The sequence below is a fragment of the Rhinolophus sinicus genome, linkage group LG04 (assembly GCF_036562045.2).
Source record: "Rhinolophus sinicus isolate RSC01 linkage group LG04, ASM3656204v1, whole genome shotgun sequence".
NCBI lineage: Eukaryota > Metazoa > Chordata > Mammalia > Chiroptera > Rhinolophidae > Rhinolophus > Rhinolophus sinicus.
The window spans coordinates 101,243,465-101,264,107 of NC_133754.1; the positions used below are offsets into that span (position 1 = coordinate 101,243,465).

The 20,643-nt window shown below is 43.1% G+C and overlaps 1 long non-coding RNA gene across 2 annotated transcripts in view; it reads right to left on the reverse strand.

Moving 5' to 3' along the window:
* Positions 1 to 1,881: 1,881 nt before the first annotated feature.
* Positions 1,882 to 20,643, reverse strand: part of LOC109449839 (uncharacterized) — a 90,909-nt gene continuing 72,147 nt past the window's right edge. The window contains exon 2 of one of the 2 annotated variants that reach the window (XR_012495609.1): positions 1,882 to 4,169. This is a non-coding gene — a long non-coding RNA (uncharacterized LOC109449839). Of the gene's footprint in view, positions 4,170 to 14,102; positions 16,152 to 20,643 lie in introns of those variants that run through there. The other variant, XR_012495605.1, reaches the window with a different exon arrangement.

Here is a 20,643-nt window from a genome sequence, read left to right on the forward strand (position 1 = left end):
AGATTTATAAACAGAAAAGAAGACAGGAGATCTGCAAGCAGTAAAGCCGAAGAAAAAGGGGGATGTGACGAAGTTAATTCAGTCACGTAAAGCACGGAGAGGATGAACCCTACAAGACTAGACACAGCAGTATTTTTTAAAGTGTGACCAAAGTAATTTAGGGACAGTTGTGAGGAAAAGACTACCTTACAGTCGCATTTTAATGACCATTTTCTGGTTACTACACCATTAAGGAGTAGTCTAAAGATGCCTCATGGGATCTTAGAACAGTTACAAACAAATCCATTCCCCACCCCCGCAATGTTTTAGATGGAGGAACTAGGCCCGTAAGTGCCTTGCCCAGGGTCATGCACTTCCTGCGGCCCAGGGTCCTGACTCCCAGCTTAATGAATGCTCTTTCCTTTAGATTATTTAGTATAAAAACGCTGCGACAGATGATGGAGGCCCAAAATCAAGAACCTGGAAATAAGGCCAGATAAACAGTGTGTTGTTCAGCAAAGCGGGGATGTTATGTGGAGTGGCTCTAAGAGCTTGAGGCCAGCATGGTAAAGAGCAACAATGTGGTCTCACCAATTCGCCCTTATGCCCACTGTCGGAGGCAGGAGACTGGCCTGGATGATCTGCTGGTCTAAACCGGGTTGAGCTCCCCACTCAGAGCAGCTATCGCCTGCACTCGAATGGTCCGTACCGTCTACAGGGCAGCATACAGGCTGGTTTACTTCGCCACATTCCCTCCAAGGTTGGATGTCCAAGCCAGTTGCAGCCACCCACAGAATGCTGAGGTCGATGGAATCCTACCAACACTTGCAGGGTGGGGAGGGGAGACAGCTGCCAATGGAGTGGTATGGAGGATGGGAGGGCCGTGCATCCCAGAAAATTCTGCTGCTGCTTTTGCTGGGAGTCTGGGAGTCAGAATGCTTAGTACCTAGGAAGACTGGGAATGGGAAATATCTTAAGTATTCTAGTCCTCTCCTCTTGGCACTGCAGGAGCAAGAGAAAGTAAAGCAGGGGAACCTGTTGGACAAGACGGTGAAGGCCTCTCTCTTGTTGTTGGAGGCCTCCTCCCACCCCACCCCCACCCCCCAAGAGGTCTGATAGCTTGCTCTTCCTTCCTAGCAGGGGAGGGTGAGGACCAGAGACCTGAGCAAACAGGATGTCTATTTGCCAAGATCTCTAGGGAAGTGCTGGGAAACGCTGTGAGAGAGAGCAGTCTTGCACTCTGGCGTCCTGGGCGGGGGGACGGGGCTGACGTATATGAATGCCTGGGCAACATAATCATGGGGAGAGGAAGCTGCTCCAACAGACACATTCTGCTGCCGAGGTGTGCAGCTCAAGGATCAGATTCCAAAACTTGGCCCCGGGATGGAACAAAAGCCCCATGCCACCTTTTCCTTCCTGCTTGGGCCATTTCAATGACCTGGTGGTTCTAATGGGAGGAAAAAGGACACAGTGACTGTGACAGTGGGAGACCGGAGGCTGCAGCTGCTGGGCCCAGATAAATGCAGGTGAGTGAGAGGCACGTGGGCGCCTGTTGCTGGGAGAGACCTTGGTGTCCTTCCCTCCAACACCCTGCAGAATGAGGAAGTGGCTGCTTGCAGCCACCCACAACCTCTGTGCACCGAGACCCTGGCCTCTGCAGAGGCCAGCGCCCTTCGCTGGCTGGGCCCGAGCCCCGCACCCACCCAGGACTGCACTCAGCACTGTCTTGGGTCTTCATCCACAAGGAAAGGGAATGAAATGTTTAGCAAAGAGCAGACCGCAGGGGATGGCTCTGTGGGACACAATTTCTTCAGGTGGTGATGGAATGAGACATTGTCCTCCATTTTCCTCAGGAAGGGGGCCAGGACTCAGGTGTATTTGTGCAGAAATTCGCAGAAAAAATAAGCACCTGATTTGAATTCTGACTTGGAGATTTCTACCAACCTTTATATAAAGTTTGTGTAACTCGGTATCTAAGACACACGGTACTTATCTTTTCATTGTAAGAAAGAAGCTAAATGACTCCCCACTCGTTTACTATTCTCCCCCTTCTTTTCTCAAAAAGCTGCCATATTTATTTTATTTTATGATCTAAAAAAGGTTGCACCACATTTGGTATTTTACAAAGGGGAAATGGAAAAAATTATTAAAAGGTGAAGAAAAACAGTACTTCTTGCTTAGAAAATAAGATGTATGGACCCTTAAGACTCGGAAAAGACCAGCTACTAGGCAGGGAGGACATCGTTGCCAAATTTAGAACCCACTTGAAAATCATGGGTTCTAACTTTAGAACTGAACTAAAAAACTTGAGCTCACATTGCGTTTGGCACTGGATAAAAAAATTCTAAGATACTAATTACAGGAAAAAAATTGTTCTCTTAGTAGTTCTAGAAGCTGGAAATTGTTTACAAATTCTTTATTGGCTCAATGGATGGACGGGCCTGTAGTTAGAAAAAGAACATTTTTTTCTAATTAAATTTTCCTGACAAAATAATGATTTAAAATCGAGGGGGAAAACATTTTGCCAAAGTCTTTAGAGAGTTACAGAGTTGTGTAACCTTTGAACTCGACCAAATATACCAGGTTGTCATACAAACTTTATGTTTACATACTAAATGGTGTCCAAAATAGAAAGATATCCTATTACAGGTAAACTTTAAATAATAAAAATACAGTAAGTTTGGAAGCCATCACTCTAAAGAAAATAAAACAAAAAACACTTACCAGCATTATTTTTATTTTCTAATTTAGATGCTGAGATAGTTATTGCGAAATCATTAAGAAATGGATCAGAATTGCTACTCTGGAGATAACTGTAAAAAGTTTCAGACCCAAGAGATCCAAAGTAGTCAATCAAGAAATAGCAGTGAATGGACGGTTTTCAAAATTCATCCAGGGGCTTAAATTGATTCTAGGCATCTAACAACTTCCACAGTTACAGAAAATTTCAAGATACCTTATATCCACATACCTAACACACACAGGCACGCACGCACGCACTCACGGTTATAGATATACAAATAATAGCCCAAGAAGAGGACCTGAATTCGAAAAGGTAAACATCAACCCTCAGTGCAAATAATATTAAAAAGTGAAGGAAAACAGTACTTCTTGCTTAGAAAATAAGGTGTATGAACCCTTAAGAATGGTAAAACACCAGCTACGGTGGCAGGGAGAAGACAGTGAGCCTTCAAAAACACAAATGTTGGGGGGGAAATTTGTTTTTGCTTTTTGTTTGCAGCTGTGGAGTCTAAATACATTTTTGAGTGACTTTAGGGAGCGGGCTTAGCGACTGGTGGGTTTGACACTCTTCTTTCAGAAAGGTCATTAACTCAACACTTTAAAACCATATAGCTTTAATTTCCAGGCACTTCCAAAAACTCTTGTTGAAGGACATAAAATTAATTCCTGAGTTGACTGATTTGATTTTTCTAACCAAGAAGATGCAGTTTGTACCTGTGAGAAAGTGTCAAAATTTAAAGTTGTAAAAGCAAAAAATACTGCATATGTAAGTGGGAAAGGATTTGTCTGGAATATATTTTTTAATTTACTTGTTATTAAATAAGCACAGTTAAGAAGTCATTATGTATTTCTCCTTAGAAATATGTATAGCATATTTCTAAGTATAGTTTCTAAGATATGTGCTGAAATCAGAATATAAACTTCTATTCCGTGGCCATTAGGTCACACACTTTAACATACATGTCCTTTACTATATTTTGCAATCCTTTTAAATGATCCACTAAAATTGAATTTCATATTTAGTCTCTTCTACTAGTATATCTTCAGAAGTGCACTCATATTTATGTAAAATTCTTATTTATAACAATCTTTTGGACCGGTTCCCTTCTTTCCTCAGGTCATTATCCCTAGATAGAGGAAACTAAGAGAGAACCTTTACGGAACTTCTATGACATGGGACGAACATTCTTCTCAGATGATGGTTGAATCCATTTTCTGTAAAGCATTTGCTTTTTTTAGGCTCTAGAGATAGAAAGAAAGGCTCCCACATCTACGCGAACATCAGGGGAACCCGGCCAGTGACCCTGGTGCCTTGTAAGATGACTTTATGTGTCATGAACAGAAATAAGAAAGAGCTGGGTAGTTTTCTGATGTCCAGATTACAGATCGTCTTTGCAGAGAAGTTTTTGGATCCTCAATTGTCTTCCAGGCACTTTCATTTCTTTACCCTGTAAATTATTCCACAGAAATAATACATGAATAAGTTTTGTGTTGCAAACAATTAGGTCCCCCAAATACTTTGTGCCATTGTGCATTTGACCAAGTCTAAACCCAAGTTTTCCTATTTCCCATTCCATTATAATCATAGATCTTGGTTGTAATTCTTGCTCATAAGAACTATGTATTTGAATCAAGAATTTAAGAATTGATAAGCAAGCTTGATGGTAGGAGGTAGGCCTTCCTGAAGAGAGATGCTTTTCTCCATGGGTTGAGCAAAAGATACCAATATTGAGCAAAAAAAGTAGCTCTAATTTCTTATGTCAAATATCTCATTAGATACCTCCATCTGGAACAGAATAGAGACTCCAAAAATAGACCCACGTATATATGGTCAACTGATTTTCAACAAGGGTGGTAAGACAATTCAATGGAAGAAAGGAAAATCTTTTCAACAAATTCTGCTGGAATAATTACATCACCATATGGGGGGAAAATTGAACATTGACCTTTACTTCACACTATCTACAAAAATTAAGTCAAAATGCATGATAGACCTACATGCGAAACCTAAAACTGGAACACCCCTAAACATGGGAGAAGATCTATTCAGTATTGAAGGAGGCCTAAACGTCTTAAATAAGACATAAAAACAAACTTTCATAAAAGAGGAAACTGATAAACTGAACTTTATCAAAATTTTAAAATTTGCTCTTAGATACTATTGAGAAAATGAAAAGATAAGGCATAGAATGGGAAAATATTTGCAATACATAAATCTGATAAAGACTGGTACCAGCATATATAAAGAACTATTACAACTCAGTAAGAATATATGCAATTTTTTTAATGGGCAAAGATTTGAACAGACACTTTATGAAAGAAGTTACATGAGTGGCTGATACACACATGAAAAGATGTCCAACATAATTAGTCATCAGGAAAATACAAATGGAAACCACAAGATACCACTACACACCAATTAGAATGGCTAAAGTTTAAAAGCTGACAACACCAAGTGTTGCCAAAGGTGTGTGGCAACTGCTGGTGAAAATGCAAAACAGTACAACCACTTTGGAAAACTAAGTTTCTTAAGAGTTAAACACACACCTACCTACAATTGAACCTAGTCACTTTACTCCTGGGTACTTACCCAAGAGAAATAAAAATAGAAATCCACACAAAGACTTCACTAGAATGTTCATAGTAGCTTTATTTCTAACAGTGAAAACTAGAAATAAACCAAGTGCAAAGAAAAAAATGAACTTTATGGTTATAGTATAGCCATGCAGTGGAATATCAGTTAGTAATAAAAGGGAATAAACTAAAAATACATACAACATGGATGATTCTCAAAATCGTTATGCTAAATGATATGTCAGACATACAAAAATGCATATTATAGAATTCCACTGATATAAACCTCTAGAAAAGGCGGTCTAATCTATAAGTGGCAGACAACAGATCAGTTGTTGTCTGGGGCAGGAGTGGAAGAGTTACGAGAAAATTTTTGGATGATGGAAATATTTAGTATCTTGGTTGTGATGGGTTCGTGGGTACATGCATCTATCAAAAGTCTTTCAATTGTATGTTTTTAATAGGTGCAATTTATTGCGCACAACTCAACAAAGTTGTTATTTAAAAAGTCGACAGTTGGGTCATCTCTAACTTTGAACGCCCACTGCTACTACCCCCGTTTAGGAGGGTCTCACCATTTCTTGTCTGATTTATTCAATGGTCTTTTAACTGGCCGTCCTTGACTACTTCTCTCACGTACCTTCTAACCTGCTGTCAGCATCATTTTTCTAAACCAGCAATCCTGTCCCGTCACTGCTCAAAGATCTTTGTGCATAATTTCAAACTAAAATGGGATCATATATCTAATGCTGTTCTGCAGTTTACTTTCTTCCCATTCCACTTTTGAACAACTCTGATTAGTAGAAATTGCTTTTTGATTTTAATCCAATATGTATCTCTTTTTCACTTCCTGAATTGCTCTGCCCTTTACAATAACATTGAATAATACTAATTGTCTCTTCCACGTGGCAGACAGCCCTTCAAATCTGAAGACAGTCTCCTGGTATTCTTTTTCCAGGACTTTAGTCATTCCTCAGATAACCTGACGGCCCTACCTACTCTGTGATGGAAACGCAAGTCCGTCAGTGTTTCTCTCAAAAGAGGAGGCCTAGGACAGACCCCAGTCCTCTAGATGGAACAGGGGATTACCATCTCCTTTCTTTCTTTTTTTTTTTTTCGGTCATACTAGGTTTCAAATCATATTTTGAGATTTTTATAGCAACGTTAAAATATAATACAATGAAAAAGCAATAGGTAGCACTCAAAGCAACCCAGGGAAGATACCTCGTGTGTTACTTCAGATGACCAAGACAAACATGTTATCAACTTACTTTAAGTGGATAAGTTTTTAACGTTCTACCATCTCCTTTCTTCTGCTGCTTTGCTACTGTGATGCAGCCTCATATGCCATTGAAATTTTTAACTCCAAAGCTGGTGGATATGAACATGCAGTAAATAAAAAAATTTAGGTTTTTAGGGGTTTTTTTTCAAACACATTTTTATGACACCATTGGGCACTTGAAGAAGGGGTGGCCAAAGGTAGGAGGAGGGTCAGAGTAGAAGATAGGAGAGAATTTTTCCCGTAGCAATTCTACGTATTTATTAAATGTTTACAGCTCCTGATGCGGTCATTTCCATGCCCACTTCTCCCGTCAGGCCTCCTATCAGTTGCTTACCAAACTCCAGTCCCTAATAAGTAATTGCCTTTTCAACAACCTGCCTCGATACACAATCTGACATGCAGCACAATCTGACACGCTCCTCCTCGCACCACCAGTTAGATCCCTGATAGCTACTGGGCACTGGTGGCAAGCAGGAAATTTTGGCGATTGCCATAAAACACACATATCCAGGAAATGCACTTATGTAAAAGTAGCTGGCAGTTCAGACTGAGCATCGAATGAAAGCCTTACCAAAAAATGTGCAAGGTGATGGACCAAGAAACCAGTCCCTTAGCTTGCCTTTGTCTCAGTGTAATAGCTAAAAAGCTCAGCTATCAGGGAAGAAGATTCTTGATCTCTTAGACATGGTATCTTCGCTGTGGGGTTTTCAAAAGTAAAGTATAATGTAGTCAATGGGTGAATTGAACGGTTTGATTTTCCAGGCAATTTCCTCGAAACTTTGAGTCATTTAAGAGGAAAGACGATTGACTAAGTTTTGGTACATTTTTCCTTTGTGGTGAACTTCAGGCTGATGGTTATTTATTCCTCCACATAGACTTTCCTTCCATCAGATCAACGACCCCACCCTCCTAACGCACGCACCACCAATAGTCCATCGTTCTCAGAGCCTCATGTAACGTCTCTTCTACGCTTCTCATTCTTACTCTCGTACACAGGAAAACCATCCCCTCCCTCGCAGTCGGCCTCCTCTCCCTTCAATCCTAGACGGAGTCCTTAAGGTCCGCAGTCATCTCTTGTTTTCCCAAAATTATCCCCTAGCTCTTTCCATCGGCTCTTTCCTCTCACTTCTCCTTTAAATATAACCAGGACCCTCCAATGTGAAGACATATTTGTTCGATACCACTGCACCAACCCATCTCTCTCTCTCTCTTCACTCACAGCTGCACACCTCAAATGATTAGTCAACATTTATTCATTTATTCCATCTTTGAATCCACTACTTACTCCATTTTCCTTAACCTACAAAAATATAACCTCCAAGGATTTTTGGTCGGACAAATTCAATGGTCTTTTGGAGTTTATCTTCTCATATACTTTTCTTTATCCCATTGGGTCCTTATCCCATTGGGGACCACTGGGAGTGGGAGAGCTGGAGAGCTGTCATAGCTGCTGCGGGCAGCGGGGAAGACTGTTGGGTTTGGTTTCCTCTGCAAGATTATCATCATTAACTCTGTCCCCTCAGGGTTTTTCTCCCTAGAGTCTAGTTATGGAGCAGGATACACTTCCAATAATTCTTGCCCCCAAAACCGCAAATCTAGAAAAGTTTCTTAGTGTAGGAAATCAGCAAATTCTTTGCCCTGAAAATGGGGCCAGAAGTCACCCCGACCCCTTCTCTTTTCCCATTAATTAGAACTGAATGATAGGTGTGCTTACGTCTGAAATGGGCCCGGTGACTGTGACTCCAGATTGGGTGGCTCATCAACAAGTCACTCTTCGGTTTTCAGGAACTGCAAGTCTCACCCGTCCTTAATCCTTAATTCAGTGCTTCTCCGTTTCTCTTTTTTTCTTGTTTCAAACTGAGTTTCTTTCTGTGTTGCTGTCTTTCAAGCAGCTCGTGGTCTGTCCCAACACATTCTCCAAACCACACTTTAAAACCACAATTCCCTTAACTTGTTCTCATAGAAGAAGCACAAAGTATAAGAAATAACTCTTTATTAATTGTAGACTCCCTCTTAAAAACCATAGTTGCTGGTCTTGAACTTCTTAGAATCTCAAGACCAAAAAAGAATCTTGAGAAGTTGATCCTTTCGTTACGTCACCTGTAAATAATTATGTAATGACTACTTTATTGGAAGAATTCAGAAAGCAGCTGAATTCACTTAAACAGAATTAAACTGCCCCATGCCACCGGGGTTTGCTTAATATGAGTCTGAAGTCCGTCTGCCAATCATTCTAGAGTCACCTGAGTACCTCTTACCTGGAGCAGTGAGTATGATATTCTTGTAAAGGATTTCGATAGCTTGGAGGTTAAAAGTGAAAGCTGCCATAATACAAAAGCTAGCAGCCTTGGTTAAATTACATGTTTTTAAGTTAAATATGCATGTAAACTATGGATGTGAACATATCTACAGATATCTTCATGTGTTTTAACGATGTAGTACAAGAGTTATTAACCTGAGGTTTGGGACCATCTTCAAATGTGTACATTTTTCTAGTGCAAAGGTTCATCACTCTCATAAGATCCTCAAGGGATTTATGGCCAAAACATTTAAGAACCACTGTTTTAGAGGAACGGTGAGTTAAAAATCAAGATCTTATTATTTTATATATTCATAAATGCATTAAACAAAAATAGCAAGTAACTTCCATTTCAGCAAACAGTAAAATAAAAATATGTCCAATATCATAATCATTAGCTGAGCCATAACCAGGATTAAACACTCACATAGCCAATACTACTCCAGCATTTTAGGTACCTATCAACAAGTATTTACCTTAACATGCGGAAACCACGCTTATTAGGGAAGGGACGTTCAGACAGATTTTAATGTAGATTGGAAACTACCAACAGACTTACTTCCACTACTTTTAAAGAAAAACTTCAATAAGACAATTTAAAGGCAGTACGAAGTACACATGAAACTACAATTTACCACAGTTGCTGTTACAGCATCTCATTGTCTTATATTAGATTTTAAAAAATAAAGCATTGTACATGTTTTATGACAGATTTAATAAAAGATATACTGTGGAAACTCCTTTCATGGCCAAATTTAGCTGCCAAAAATCAACATCAGAGCCTGAATTTTTTAAGCCAGGACCCATTCAGAGTGTTCCAAGAATAGTTCTCAAATTGCTGAAAAGCATCACTTCCATAAATCTATCTTGGAAATGGATTTTAAAAATTAGCAAGTTTGAAAGCACCATACAAAACCTATCAAGTTATTGTGCCCACTATTTGTTTTTTCACATTTAACATGGAATGTATTTACTTACCCACTCATTTGACAAATATCTATTAAACCTCTGCTACATGCGAGCACTGATCTGGGTGCTAGAGTTACAGCAGTGAACAAAAAAGACCAATAATATGTAATAAAACATAAATCTGTGCTCATGGTAAAGCATTCTGATACAGAAGCGAGTAGAATAAAAAACCAAAGTTGTCCTCACGAAGACCTGCCACATCCCAGTTCTCCCCTTGTTATAATTACTGTTAACAGTTTAGTGTATTTTCTTCCAGACTTTTTCTGTTTACATACAATACCTTATAATATAGGATTTTGAAAACAGTTTTATTAAGACATAATGTACATATTGTGTGTGTGTGCATTATAAAATTCACTTGAGTAAAGGGTGTAGCTTCCAATGATTTTTGTGTATTTGCAAGTTTGTTCAACCATCATCATACTCCACGCAAGAGGATTTTTAAATTATATAAAATGATATGAAATATTACATAATTTATTTTAAAATTCACTTATCTAGATTATGGAGATATATATATATATATATATATATATATATATATATATATATATATATATAATATGTTGTATATTATATATTATATATAAAACTTTCATTTTTCAGTTAGTACAAAACCTTGCAGATGTTCTCTTAATGTCAGCATAGATAGATCTTTGATTACTTTCTACAGAGACAGGAATGCGTCGTAGCTCCATCTTCCTTATCACATTCCTTAGAAAAAGGATGCTAAAAGACAGGAATTAGATAGGATTGATTACGGTAACCCTGTGATTTCAATAGACAAAAAAAAGTTAGTTGATTTACAGGAAGTCTTAAGAGTCCAAAAATGAACCAGAAAAAAAAGTATAGAAAATATTTTAAAACACACACACACAAAACTACCACATTTGAGTATCTTGAAATAATAACATTCATTGCTAACAGTTATTTAAACTTTACTGTTCTCAAAGCTTAACACAGAGTCCTCACAACAGTTTCATAAAGAAGTTATCATGCCCATTTTACAGACGTGGGGACTAAGGCACAAGAGGCACAGTAATGAGTTAAAAAGAGAGAGTTGGGCTTGAAATCCAGGCAGACCAGCTTCCAAGTCCACACTCTTAGCTGATTTGATGGGATGTGGGTGGGGTGGGGCAGGGTGAAGCAGAGGGACTGATTTAGGATAAGAGTAAAGGAGGTAACGTAGGTGAAGAGTTGAGCATAGTGTCTGGCGCCTAGTGATCAATCAACAAACCAACCAACCAACCAACCAATCAATAAATCATTATTACGTTATATGCTGTCCTATATCTTTTAGGACAAGTGTCCCTCTATTATTAGAAAACTAACATTTCTGTTGCCAGCCTAAGGGTCTGTTTAATTAGCTGTCTTCATTTGGGGCTGCCACCATTCTGCAGGGTAACTGATACGACTAGGCTTTCTTTGGGGACCTTACAAGGTGCTAAGCACAGGTGCAAAGGTAAGGAAAGGAGAGATCAGTATGATTTTGAAGCATCAAGCACGCCTTCCAGGAAGGAAACCTTGAGACACGGGTGGAGAGGTGGGTGGAGTCAGATCTTCAGTAATCTTACTTGTCCTTTAAGAAACGTGGGTTTTATCCTGAAGAAAATGCACAGCTACTAAGAAGGTGGAACGGAGTGCCTGGAGGCGACATTTAGAAAGCTGAATGGGAATTGCTCTGCCCAGCCAGTGACCCACGCTCCACCCAAAACCTCGGCAGCTCTTGCTAGTCGGTTCCTTATCTTTTGACTCATATAGTTACTTGTCTTCAGGTTTCTCTGTCACAATGTGGTCTCAACTGAAAAGAATCTTTTACCTCTGAACTTTGTTTTTGTATAACTTAATATTGTTAAGCATCTTTCCAGTGCTGGAGCAGCTCTAGACACTTCTTTGTAAAACATCAGAGACCTGTGAAAAAGCTGGACAAGGAAAGGATTATTTGATTTGGAGAAGCCCAAGTGGGTAATTTAGAAACAAGTGTGACAACTAGTAGTTCCCTGTCACAGCAGTCACAGCTGGGGTGGAAGGCGAGCTCAGGCCAAGGGCAAGTTTGGGATGGGCTTAAACGGCAACTGCCTTCCAACAAGGGTTACCTTTCAAACTTGTAACAGAGAGAAAGGAAAGTAACAGAGAAAGGAAGGTGCCCCTCTGGCAAGACTGCTCAGAGAGAAGGAAGGAAGCTGTAGGGTAGTTGTGATTAAAACCAAGCAGGGAAAGTACCAGATAACACTGTCCACGGCTGGAGCTGGTGGGAGGGCAGGAGAGGTCCAAACCACAACGCTCTCATTGGATAGCTCCTGCCTGTTTTTATGTTGGTAAATAGCATGGATTTATTCATATTATCTGGCAAAAATGAAGTCTTATTGTAAATTCACAGTATTTTTAAAATTCCAACTATTTAATTGTTCATCTTTTTATTATGGAAAATTGAAACATGCCAAAGTTAGAGACGAAAGGGTAATGAAACTCAGTGTCCAGCTTCCACAGTTACCAACATGGGGCCGTCGTGCTCTCACCTGTGCTCCTACTTACTGGACCAGAGTGAAGCCATCATTGCATCTGTAATCACCTCAGTGGGCCAACATTCATAGTCAAGCCTGCCTTTTTGATCCCACCTTTCTCTTCACTCAGTCTCATCCTCTCCAGGGAGTAATCTGAGGTCAACAAGGAAACAGACTGGAGGAGGCAAGAAAACAGCCTCCACAGAGATTCCAAACTGGCTGCAAGGAGAGCGGGAAAGCCACCTGAATCAGGAGGAGATAAGGAGGTGGGGGAGCACACCGCCCCTGGGCCTTGGCCCCTCCCCAGCCCCTTCCCAGGTCGGAGCACAGGGGACCTGAGAGGCAGCGTGGGTCTTTGAATGGTAAAGGGTCCCGAGCCCAGGAGGGCCAGTGAGGGGGCAGAGGGCCTTCTGGGGTGGAAGCATTTAAGACCTGCGGCTGATGTGCATTCTGGCTTCTGGACTGAGGGGCACGTTCTCCCCTGCCACGGAGAGCTTTGAAGGAGAAGAGGCAGGCATCTGCCTGAAGACAGGTAAGACATGCTCCCAAGTGTGGTGCTAAGGGTACACTATTATTTCATTGACATGAACCTCAATTGATTCACTGAAACGTGGTCTGTCATCAACCCCTGTGAAACCAATCTATAGTCACATCCACCCCTACTTCGTTTCCTCCAATCCCACATGAGGACATGCCGCTCTGTTCCTGGCCAACGTGTCTACTGTCCCCCTTCACCCCTCCTTCCACTTCCTCGGGCTCTGTTCCAGGGGCCATTCTGCCCACCAATGGGCATGTTCTCTGCAAAACATCCCGGTGCCATCTATCCACACACGTGCCAGCCTCTCCTTGCCGCCACTACTGCGCTCCTACTATCTTCCGTCGGAGCGCCCCTCCAGCTTTCCCTTGCCCAGCTGCACTCCTCATTCTTCAAAGCCTTGCCTTCTTCAGGAAGCCTTCGACTTGCCGCTGTCCCGCTGGAGCTCCCGAGTACCTGTGCATGGAGTGCCCTGCCCCATGTGTGTGGGGTCGAGGGCAGAGGCTGAGTCCAAGGGCAGAGGCTGAGTCTGAGGGCAGAGGCTGAGTGTGAGGGCACAGGCTGAGTCCGAGGGCAGAGGCTGAGTCCAAGGGCAGAGGCTGAGTCCAAGGGCAGAGGCTGAGTCCAAGGGCAGAGGCTGAGTCTGAGGGAAGAGGCTGAGTGTGAGGGCACAGGCTGAGTGTGAGGGCAGAGGCTGAGTCCAAGGGCAGAGGCTGAGTCCAAGGGCAGAGGCTGAGTCCAAGGGCAGAGGCTGAGTCTGAGGGCAGAGGCTGAGTGTGAGGGCAGAGGCTGAGTGTGAGGGCACAGGCTGAGTCCAAGGGCAGAGGCTGAGTCCGAGGGCAGAGGCTGAGTCCGAGGGCAGAGGCTGAGTCCGAGGGCAGAGGCTGAATCTGAGGTCAGAGGCTGAGTGTGAGGGCACAGGCTGAGTCCAAGGGCAGAGGCTGAATGTGAGGGCACAGGCTGAGTTCGAGGGCAGAGGCTGAGTGTGAGGGCACAGGCTGAGTGTGAGGGCAGAGGCTGAGTGTGAGGGCAGAGGCTGAGTGTGAGGGCAGAGGCTGAGTCCGAGGGCAGAGGCTGAGTGTGAGGGCACAGGCTGAGTGTGAGGGCACAGGCTGAATGTGAGGGCAGAGGCTGAGTGTGAGGGCAGAAGTGAGTGTGATGGCACAGGCTGAGTCCGAGGGCACAGGCTGAGTCCGTGGGCACAGGCTGAGTCTTGTGTCTCCCGTGTCCCTACCTCTTAGGGTGCTCCCTAGGAAGTGCTCAAAAGTGTTCATTGGAAAACAATGAAGACGCAGAGATATACAAAACCATCCCAGCTCTCAAAGTAACCCAGCCTACACAGAAGCCAGGAGATCAGAGTGCTTCTTCAGGAGGGCTCCATCACATTCAAGGTCAAAGCCCAAATCCTTTAGAAAGACATGACCCTGGTACCTCTCCAACCCAACCTCCTGCCACTCACTAGTAAGAGTATGGTGTCCACTACAATGCCAACTTTCCTACACCCCCTAAGGAGGCCTCTCCTGCGTTTTCTCCTGCGTTTCCAGCTGGCCCCTTCCTGCTGATCCTTTAAGACTCAGGTTCAGTGTCACCTGCGTGAAGCGTGCTCTGGCCCTGCTCCTGTGTTGTCTTCTCCACTAGACTGGAAGGTTCTAGGAGCAAGGACTTTTCCTTCATCCACGTACCCCTAGCAACTATCACAATGTCTGCCACACATTAATGCCTCCATACACGTTTGATGAATGACTGAATGAGGGAATGAAGGAGCTGATTCCTTTAGTTTATGTCACTGTAGAAACACAAAGAAACAGACTCTTCACACTAATGTCTACGGTCTGAGGAAGACTAGCATTGCAGTTTGAATTTTTGAGGCCTCAAGAATTAAAATTTCAGGAAGCAACCCCACCTTGCTTTGCTGAGAATAGAGTAGGCAAATTTCTAGAACAAGGTGACCCATCTTCCTCCTCCGTTTAACTTCTGAGACACAGTGGCTCCTTGCACAGTAGATGTCCCATGCACCCTGTCATCAATTAATAAAAGCTGGAAAATGCAATGGGCTGACTGGATGGGCTCTGAGCCATTAGAACCATATCGTACTGGATAAAAAAATTGAAAACTGACCAGAAATATGTGCCTTATTATTCCTGGTGAGGTTCTAATCCATGGAGTTAGTTATAGTAACATCAGGCCCCAAAATAAAGATTAATCTAAGAAAGTTGTTTTTAAACCATAGTCTTATGAAGTTGAAAATGACAAAAAAGCAGACTTTAAAAACAAAAACTAACAAAAAACCCTCTTTGTCACCTATTTCATCCTTGTGCTCAATCAAAACAGTGCTCTAAATTTGATGTCCTCTGACTTTGCTTTGAATATTTATCTAAAGGTATCCTGGCTTTCCCCCCGTCTTTCATTTTGACAATCAGGGGGTTTCCTGATCATAACTTGAATTTTTCTCTCAAATTTTTCTAAATTTCCCCTTCCCTCACTTTTCAATGGTCAGAATATCTGAAGATGTTTTTTGCTGTTAATCACTCATTATTGTACTTATAGAAGTCAAGCTGCACGACAGACAGCACAGCTGTCCTGCCTGATCAGGGCATGCCTTTCGCATCTAAGGGACATTTATGAATTAGTCTAATACTCTTCATGTCTACTCAAAGCCCAGATATCAAGACCTATTTTTATTTAGCTCTTGACCTCTGCCTGTGGTGATGGTGGGGGTGGGGGAAGGGCATGTTGATAATGAGATTTTGGAGAAATATTAGTGCAAAATTTTGATCTTTTTTTTTAAGGAATTTGCTAAGCTGTTCGGTCAGACAAGATGTGGCTACTACAGTGATGAAACACCAGTAACAGTATTTTCGGTTTATATAATGCTTTGCTGTTTTTCAGGTCTGTTCACGTTCATATGATCTAAGATAATCCCGTGATGCAGATATTATCTCCTTCATTTCCCACAGAAAGAAACTGGAGCTCAGCATTGTTAAATGTCTTAATCAAGATCTCCCCAGGTCCTCTAACCCTCTCTCAGTCTTAACTCTCACTTACAGGCTAATCATTTCCAGATCCATTTCATATCCCAGACCTCCACCCTGCAAAAGCCAAACTTTCCTGCAAATACCTACTAGTCAGTTTCACCTGGGTGTCCCACAGGCCGCTGGGGCTCCGAGGGACAGTCAGCATCAGGTGTTCTTCCTCGTCGTTTCCTGTCGCGTTTCCTGGCAACGGCACCATGAGCGACGTGGTGGCCTCCGCCAGAAACCTGGAGCCCTGGCACCAGAACACATAATAGACCCTCAAGAAGTATTTGCTACGGGAGCGATTTCCTGAGTGAGTGAGTGGGAGGGCCATCCTCAGGGCTTCCTTCACACTCAACCGGAAGATTAATTGGTCGTACAATCCTGCTGTTTTGACATCGTAAATCTCTCTCAAATCCTTTCCCCCTTTAGAATCCCCACCTTGCCTCCCTTGCTGGATTGGGTCGAGACTAAAATGAGATTAATACACAGAAAAGTGTTTTGCAAAGAATAAACGTCTGGGCAAAACAGAAAGGATAAATCCCTCTGGGTCCTGTGACGAAATGTAGGGCTCCAGTTGCCTATTTGCCTCTCTCACAGCTTTCAATCTATGATTTTCCTGTCCTCCTGACCTTGTGTTTTTCTCTGCGGTGGCTTCCAGAGGCCCATCGCCCAGTTTGTATGTAAATAGCGCCCATCTCCACGCACCAGCCCAGCAGCTCAATTATATACCCTGTAGGCTGCTTGCTTCTGGTTGTTTCTTCCAGGGCAGTCTGGCTCCTGAGAGGGCGTCAGCTCCTCAGGAGAAGGAGCTGTTACCCAGGTTTCCTAGCCTCCGCAGCACCTCACAAATCTTAGGGATATAGTGAGTGCTCAATATGTGCTTACTGATTGAGACGCCTGCCCTCCACACCTCCCTCCCCACTAGCCTGCTTCTCTCAGAATTCTATTCCTCATTCGGCTTATATCAGGGACATTTCTTCCTAAGAGATCCAAGAAAGGACATCATAGTCTAGATTAGTCTACAAGTTGGAATTTTTAAGAAGCTGCTCATTCTGTTAAACACACTAAAGGTGGGCGTACCATACTGACAGACTATCCATCACACTGAAACAATTAAGTTTTACAGTTGTATAGTGCTCATAAACATACACCTTAAACCAGGAGTGTCCAAACTTTTTTCAATGTTTTTCACCAAGGGCCATAGGTGGTAAAATACACAAACAGCCGGGCCACTCACTCGAGGTGAAGTACGTATTGCCGCACCTGGTTTATTTAAGTAAACTAAATATATTTTTGGAATTTGCTGCGGGCCAATTACCAATGGATCGTAGGCCGCAGTTTGGACACCCCTGCCTTAAACAAAGCATAACGTTAATTAAAATACCCCAAACACTGCCGCAGCAATCACAGAACTGAAGAAACTGAGTACATCAATGTGTCCCTCTTTTTGTATCCACTGTCGCCCATCAGTCACCATGCCTTGTTGCTTCTCTCTTGGAAATGACCATTCAGCATGGCATTTCCTTTCCTCTCTGTTACCATTTTACTCCTGGCCTCGCACAGTCCACCTAACTCCACTGCCTCAGCTTCTTAACTGAACTCTTGGCCTCTGGCCCCTCCTTACTCTAACGCAGTTTACACTGAGCCCCAGGTTACCTTTCCCCAAACACGAACTTCATGGAGCCACACCCCCAGGGACTGCCTAGGATTCACGGGACAAGGCACGCCCTCCTTAGACAGATTTGCAAGAAGTTTTACATCTAAGCCTACCCTGATCTGACCTCTCTGACTCAACCAAAACCTGGGAGCAATATCAGGGAAGTAGGATTAAAAAGTGATTGCAATTTGGCAACGTGAAGCAAACAATGAAGCTGGTGTAGAGAAAACGTGTGACTAGAAAGGCTGGCAAAGGAAACCCAGGGAGCAAGAAGCAGTGGACGACACCCCTCTGATGTCCACCAGAAGGTCTCTCCGTGTCTGCGGAGAGGGACCGTGACAGTCAGTGAGCACTGAGGTCCTCGTGCTCCCCTTCTCTAGGTCATGTCCTAGAGCAGTCTCCTGAGAGATGGTTTCCCATGGGACAGGCACTGGTCACCCAGGTCAGCTGCCAATTATAGGCCCCCCTGCAAATCACTGCATCCTTTCACGTGTGAACCAATGTTGGTGAGCTTGGTAAAGGGGAAGCCACTGCTGAGGAACGGAGCCACTTCCATTCCAACAATAATAACCAACAACTCAAATCAATCCAATTCCTGAGCTGAAGGAAGAGCTTCAGGACCACAGTGACCTCTGGGAAGGCTTCGTAGTAGGCAGTGCTCACGTCCTGGGCACGGTCCCTCTGTCACTGTGTTGAGTACACCATGTAAAACCACAGGGTAGCACTCCTAAGCTGCGTTCCATTCTCTCCTCAGCTACCCCCATCGTCCTGGGCTCTCTAGTCGTTTTTCACTTGCTCGATGGAAGAGCTCTTCACTGACTGTCCTGGTTTTCCTCCTGTGCCCCTAGAGTCACCTGCTTTAGGAAGTCACCCCACACAACGCTCATATGCTGGGCATATGCCTGTCCTAATACTGCAGCATCTGGACACGTGCTTGGACATCTCCACTTGCATGTACTACAGATAGTTCAACCTTAACTTGGCCAACACCAAATGTGTTTTTCCCTCCGTATGCCACTCAATGGTACCATTATCCAAACAACTGGCTACACCAGACCCAGGACTGACCATATCTGCTTTCTTGTCCATGCTCTCCATCTAACCAGCTACCGGATCTCATAGACCCACGGTCCCTGCACATTTGTCTGCTGTGCCTCTCACACATGCCCTTGATGTTGCTCATAGACGTGCGACGGTACTTTTCTAACTGCTCTACTCCTGCTCTTCTCAAAATACGCATGCATCCTCCACATTAATGCTGAAATAACCTTTTTTGGGTACAAGTCCGTCCATGTTATTCTGCTGCTTACAACAACTCACTGGATTTCCTATCTTTGGGATAAATCCAAACTGGCTATTGCGTCGTGTCATTAAGTTCATTGATGCTCTGGCTTCTTCGGCAGCCTCTTCTCTCTTCCGGTCACCGTACAGAAGCACCAGGACACATGAGCATTTTCCTAACTAGGTCGCATGGTTTGATGCTTCCTTGCCTTTGCCCGTATCTGGGATTTCTCCTTGTCCATCCCAACCCTCCACATTCTCCTGGAGAACTATCCCTTCTTCAGCTCTATTATAGCTCGTGTTACCTCCTCCAAGCCCCTGGTGACCCCCCAAGCGAAGTAGGTCACCCCTTGTTTTGTCAGGCCATTGTAGTGTTACTGCACTCCATACTCCAGGGCAATGGTTTGTTTTCTGGACCCTGTCTCTTTTGGTGACATTCCAGAGGCAGGAACTGGATCTTACTTTTTTTTGTATGAACAGCACCTAGCACAGTGACTGGCTCAGGGTAATGACCTAACAAAGGTTTGTTACACTGAATAGTGACAAGGAGCCCATTGGCTTGATGTTGCTCCTGGTCCACAACTTGCCAGCTTTCTCCTCCCTAAACTTCTGCTTGCTCGACTGCAAAATGGGAAGAATCGTAGTAGGATTTTTGTAAAGATCAAATAGAGATAATACATGTAAATAGCACTTATCACTCAATAAATGCTAGCCATTGCTCTTATTATCCCTCAGGGCCTACAAGTAAAAAAACCAAATCAAAACAAAAAAAAAACCAAACCTCTCAGTGGCTTTTATTTATTCATTTTTTTAAACTTTTATTTTTTATTTATTTTAAGTGTGTTTTTCCACGACCCATCAGCTCCAAGTCAAGTAGTTGTTTCAATCTAGTTGTGGAGGGCGCAGCTCACAGTGGCCCATGCGGGGATTAAACTGGCAACCTTGTTAAGAGCACCGCGCTCTGACCAACTGAGCTAGCAGGCTGGCCCCCTCTCAGTGACTTTTCTAATGAACTGATTCCACTGATGTCCCCCTTTTACAAACTACTACAGCACTTTTATAGTATTCATTTTAAAATTGACATTCTCTTTATATTTGTCTGGCTCCTGACTAATTTTTAAACTTTGGAGAACCAGGCCGTGTCTTAACACTTTGTGGTAGGCAGAATTCTAAGATGACCCCACATGACCTTTGTCCTTGTAGAATGTCCTCCCCCTTTGAATGTGGTTGGAATCTGTGAGTGTGATATCACTCCCACGATTACATGAGATGGCACAGTTGACTTTAAGAAAGGGATTTACCCAGGTGGGCTCGAGTGAATCACGTTAAATCATTAAAAGTAGAGAGTTTCCTCTGGCTGGAGACAGAAGAGAAAGTCAGAGATTCAAAGCAGAAGAAAGACTGGACATGTCCTTGCTGGCTTGAAGGGGCGGGGGCATGGAAAGGACCTGAAAGCAGCCTTTGGGACCACAGAGCAACATCCCACTGGCAATAGGTAAGGAAAAGGGAACTTCAATTATATGGGCCACAAGGAACTGGATTCTGAGGGCAACCTGAGTGCTTGAAAGTGGAGTTTTCCCAGAGCCTCCAGACAAGAGCTCAGTTTGGCCAACACCTAGATTTCAGCTTCATGACGCCTCGAGTGGAGAACCTGGCTGTGTCTAGCCAGACTTCAAAGCTGTAGAACTATGAGTTGATATGTGGGAGTTGTCTGAAGCCTCTGTTTCCGATAATTTGTGTTGTGCAGCAACACAAAACAAATACTTTGTAATACCTTAAGTGCTAAGCAAAACATTATTTAACA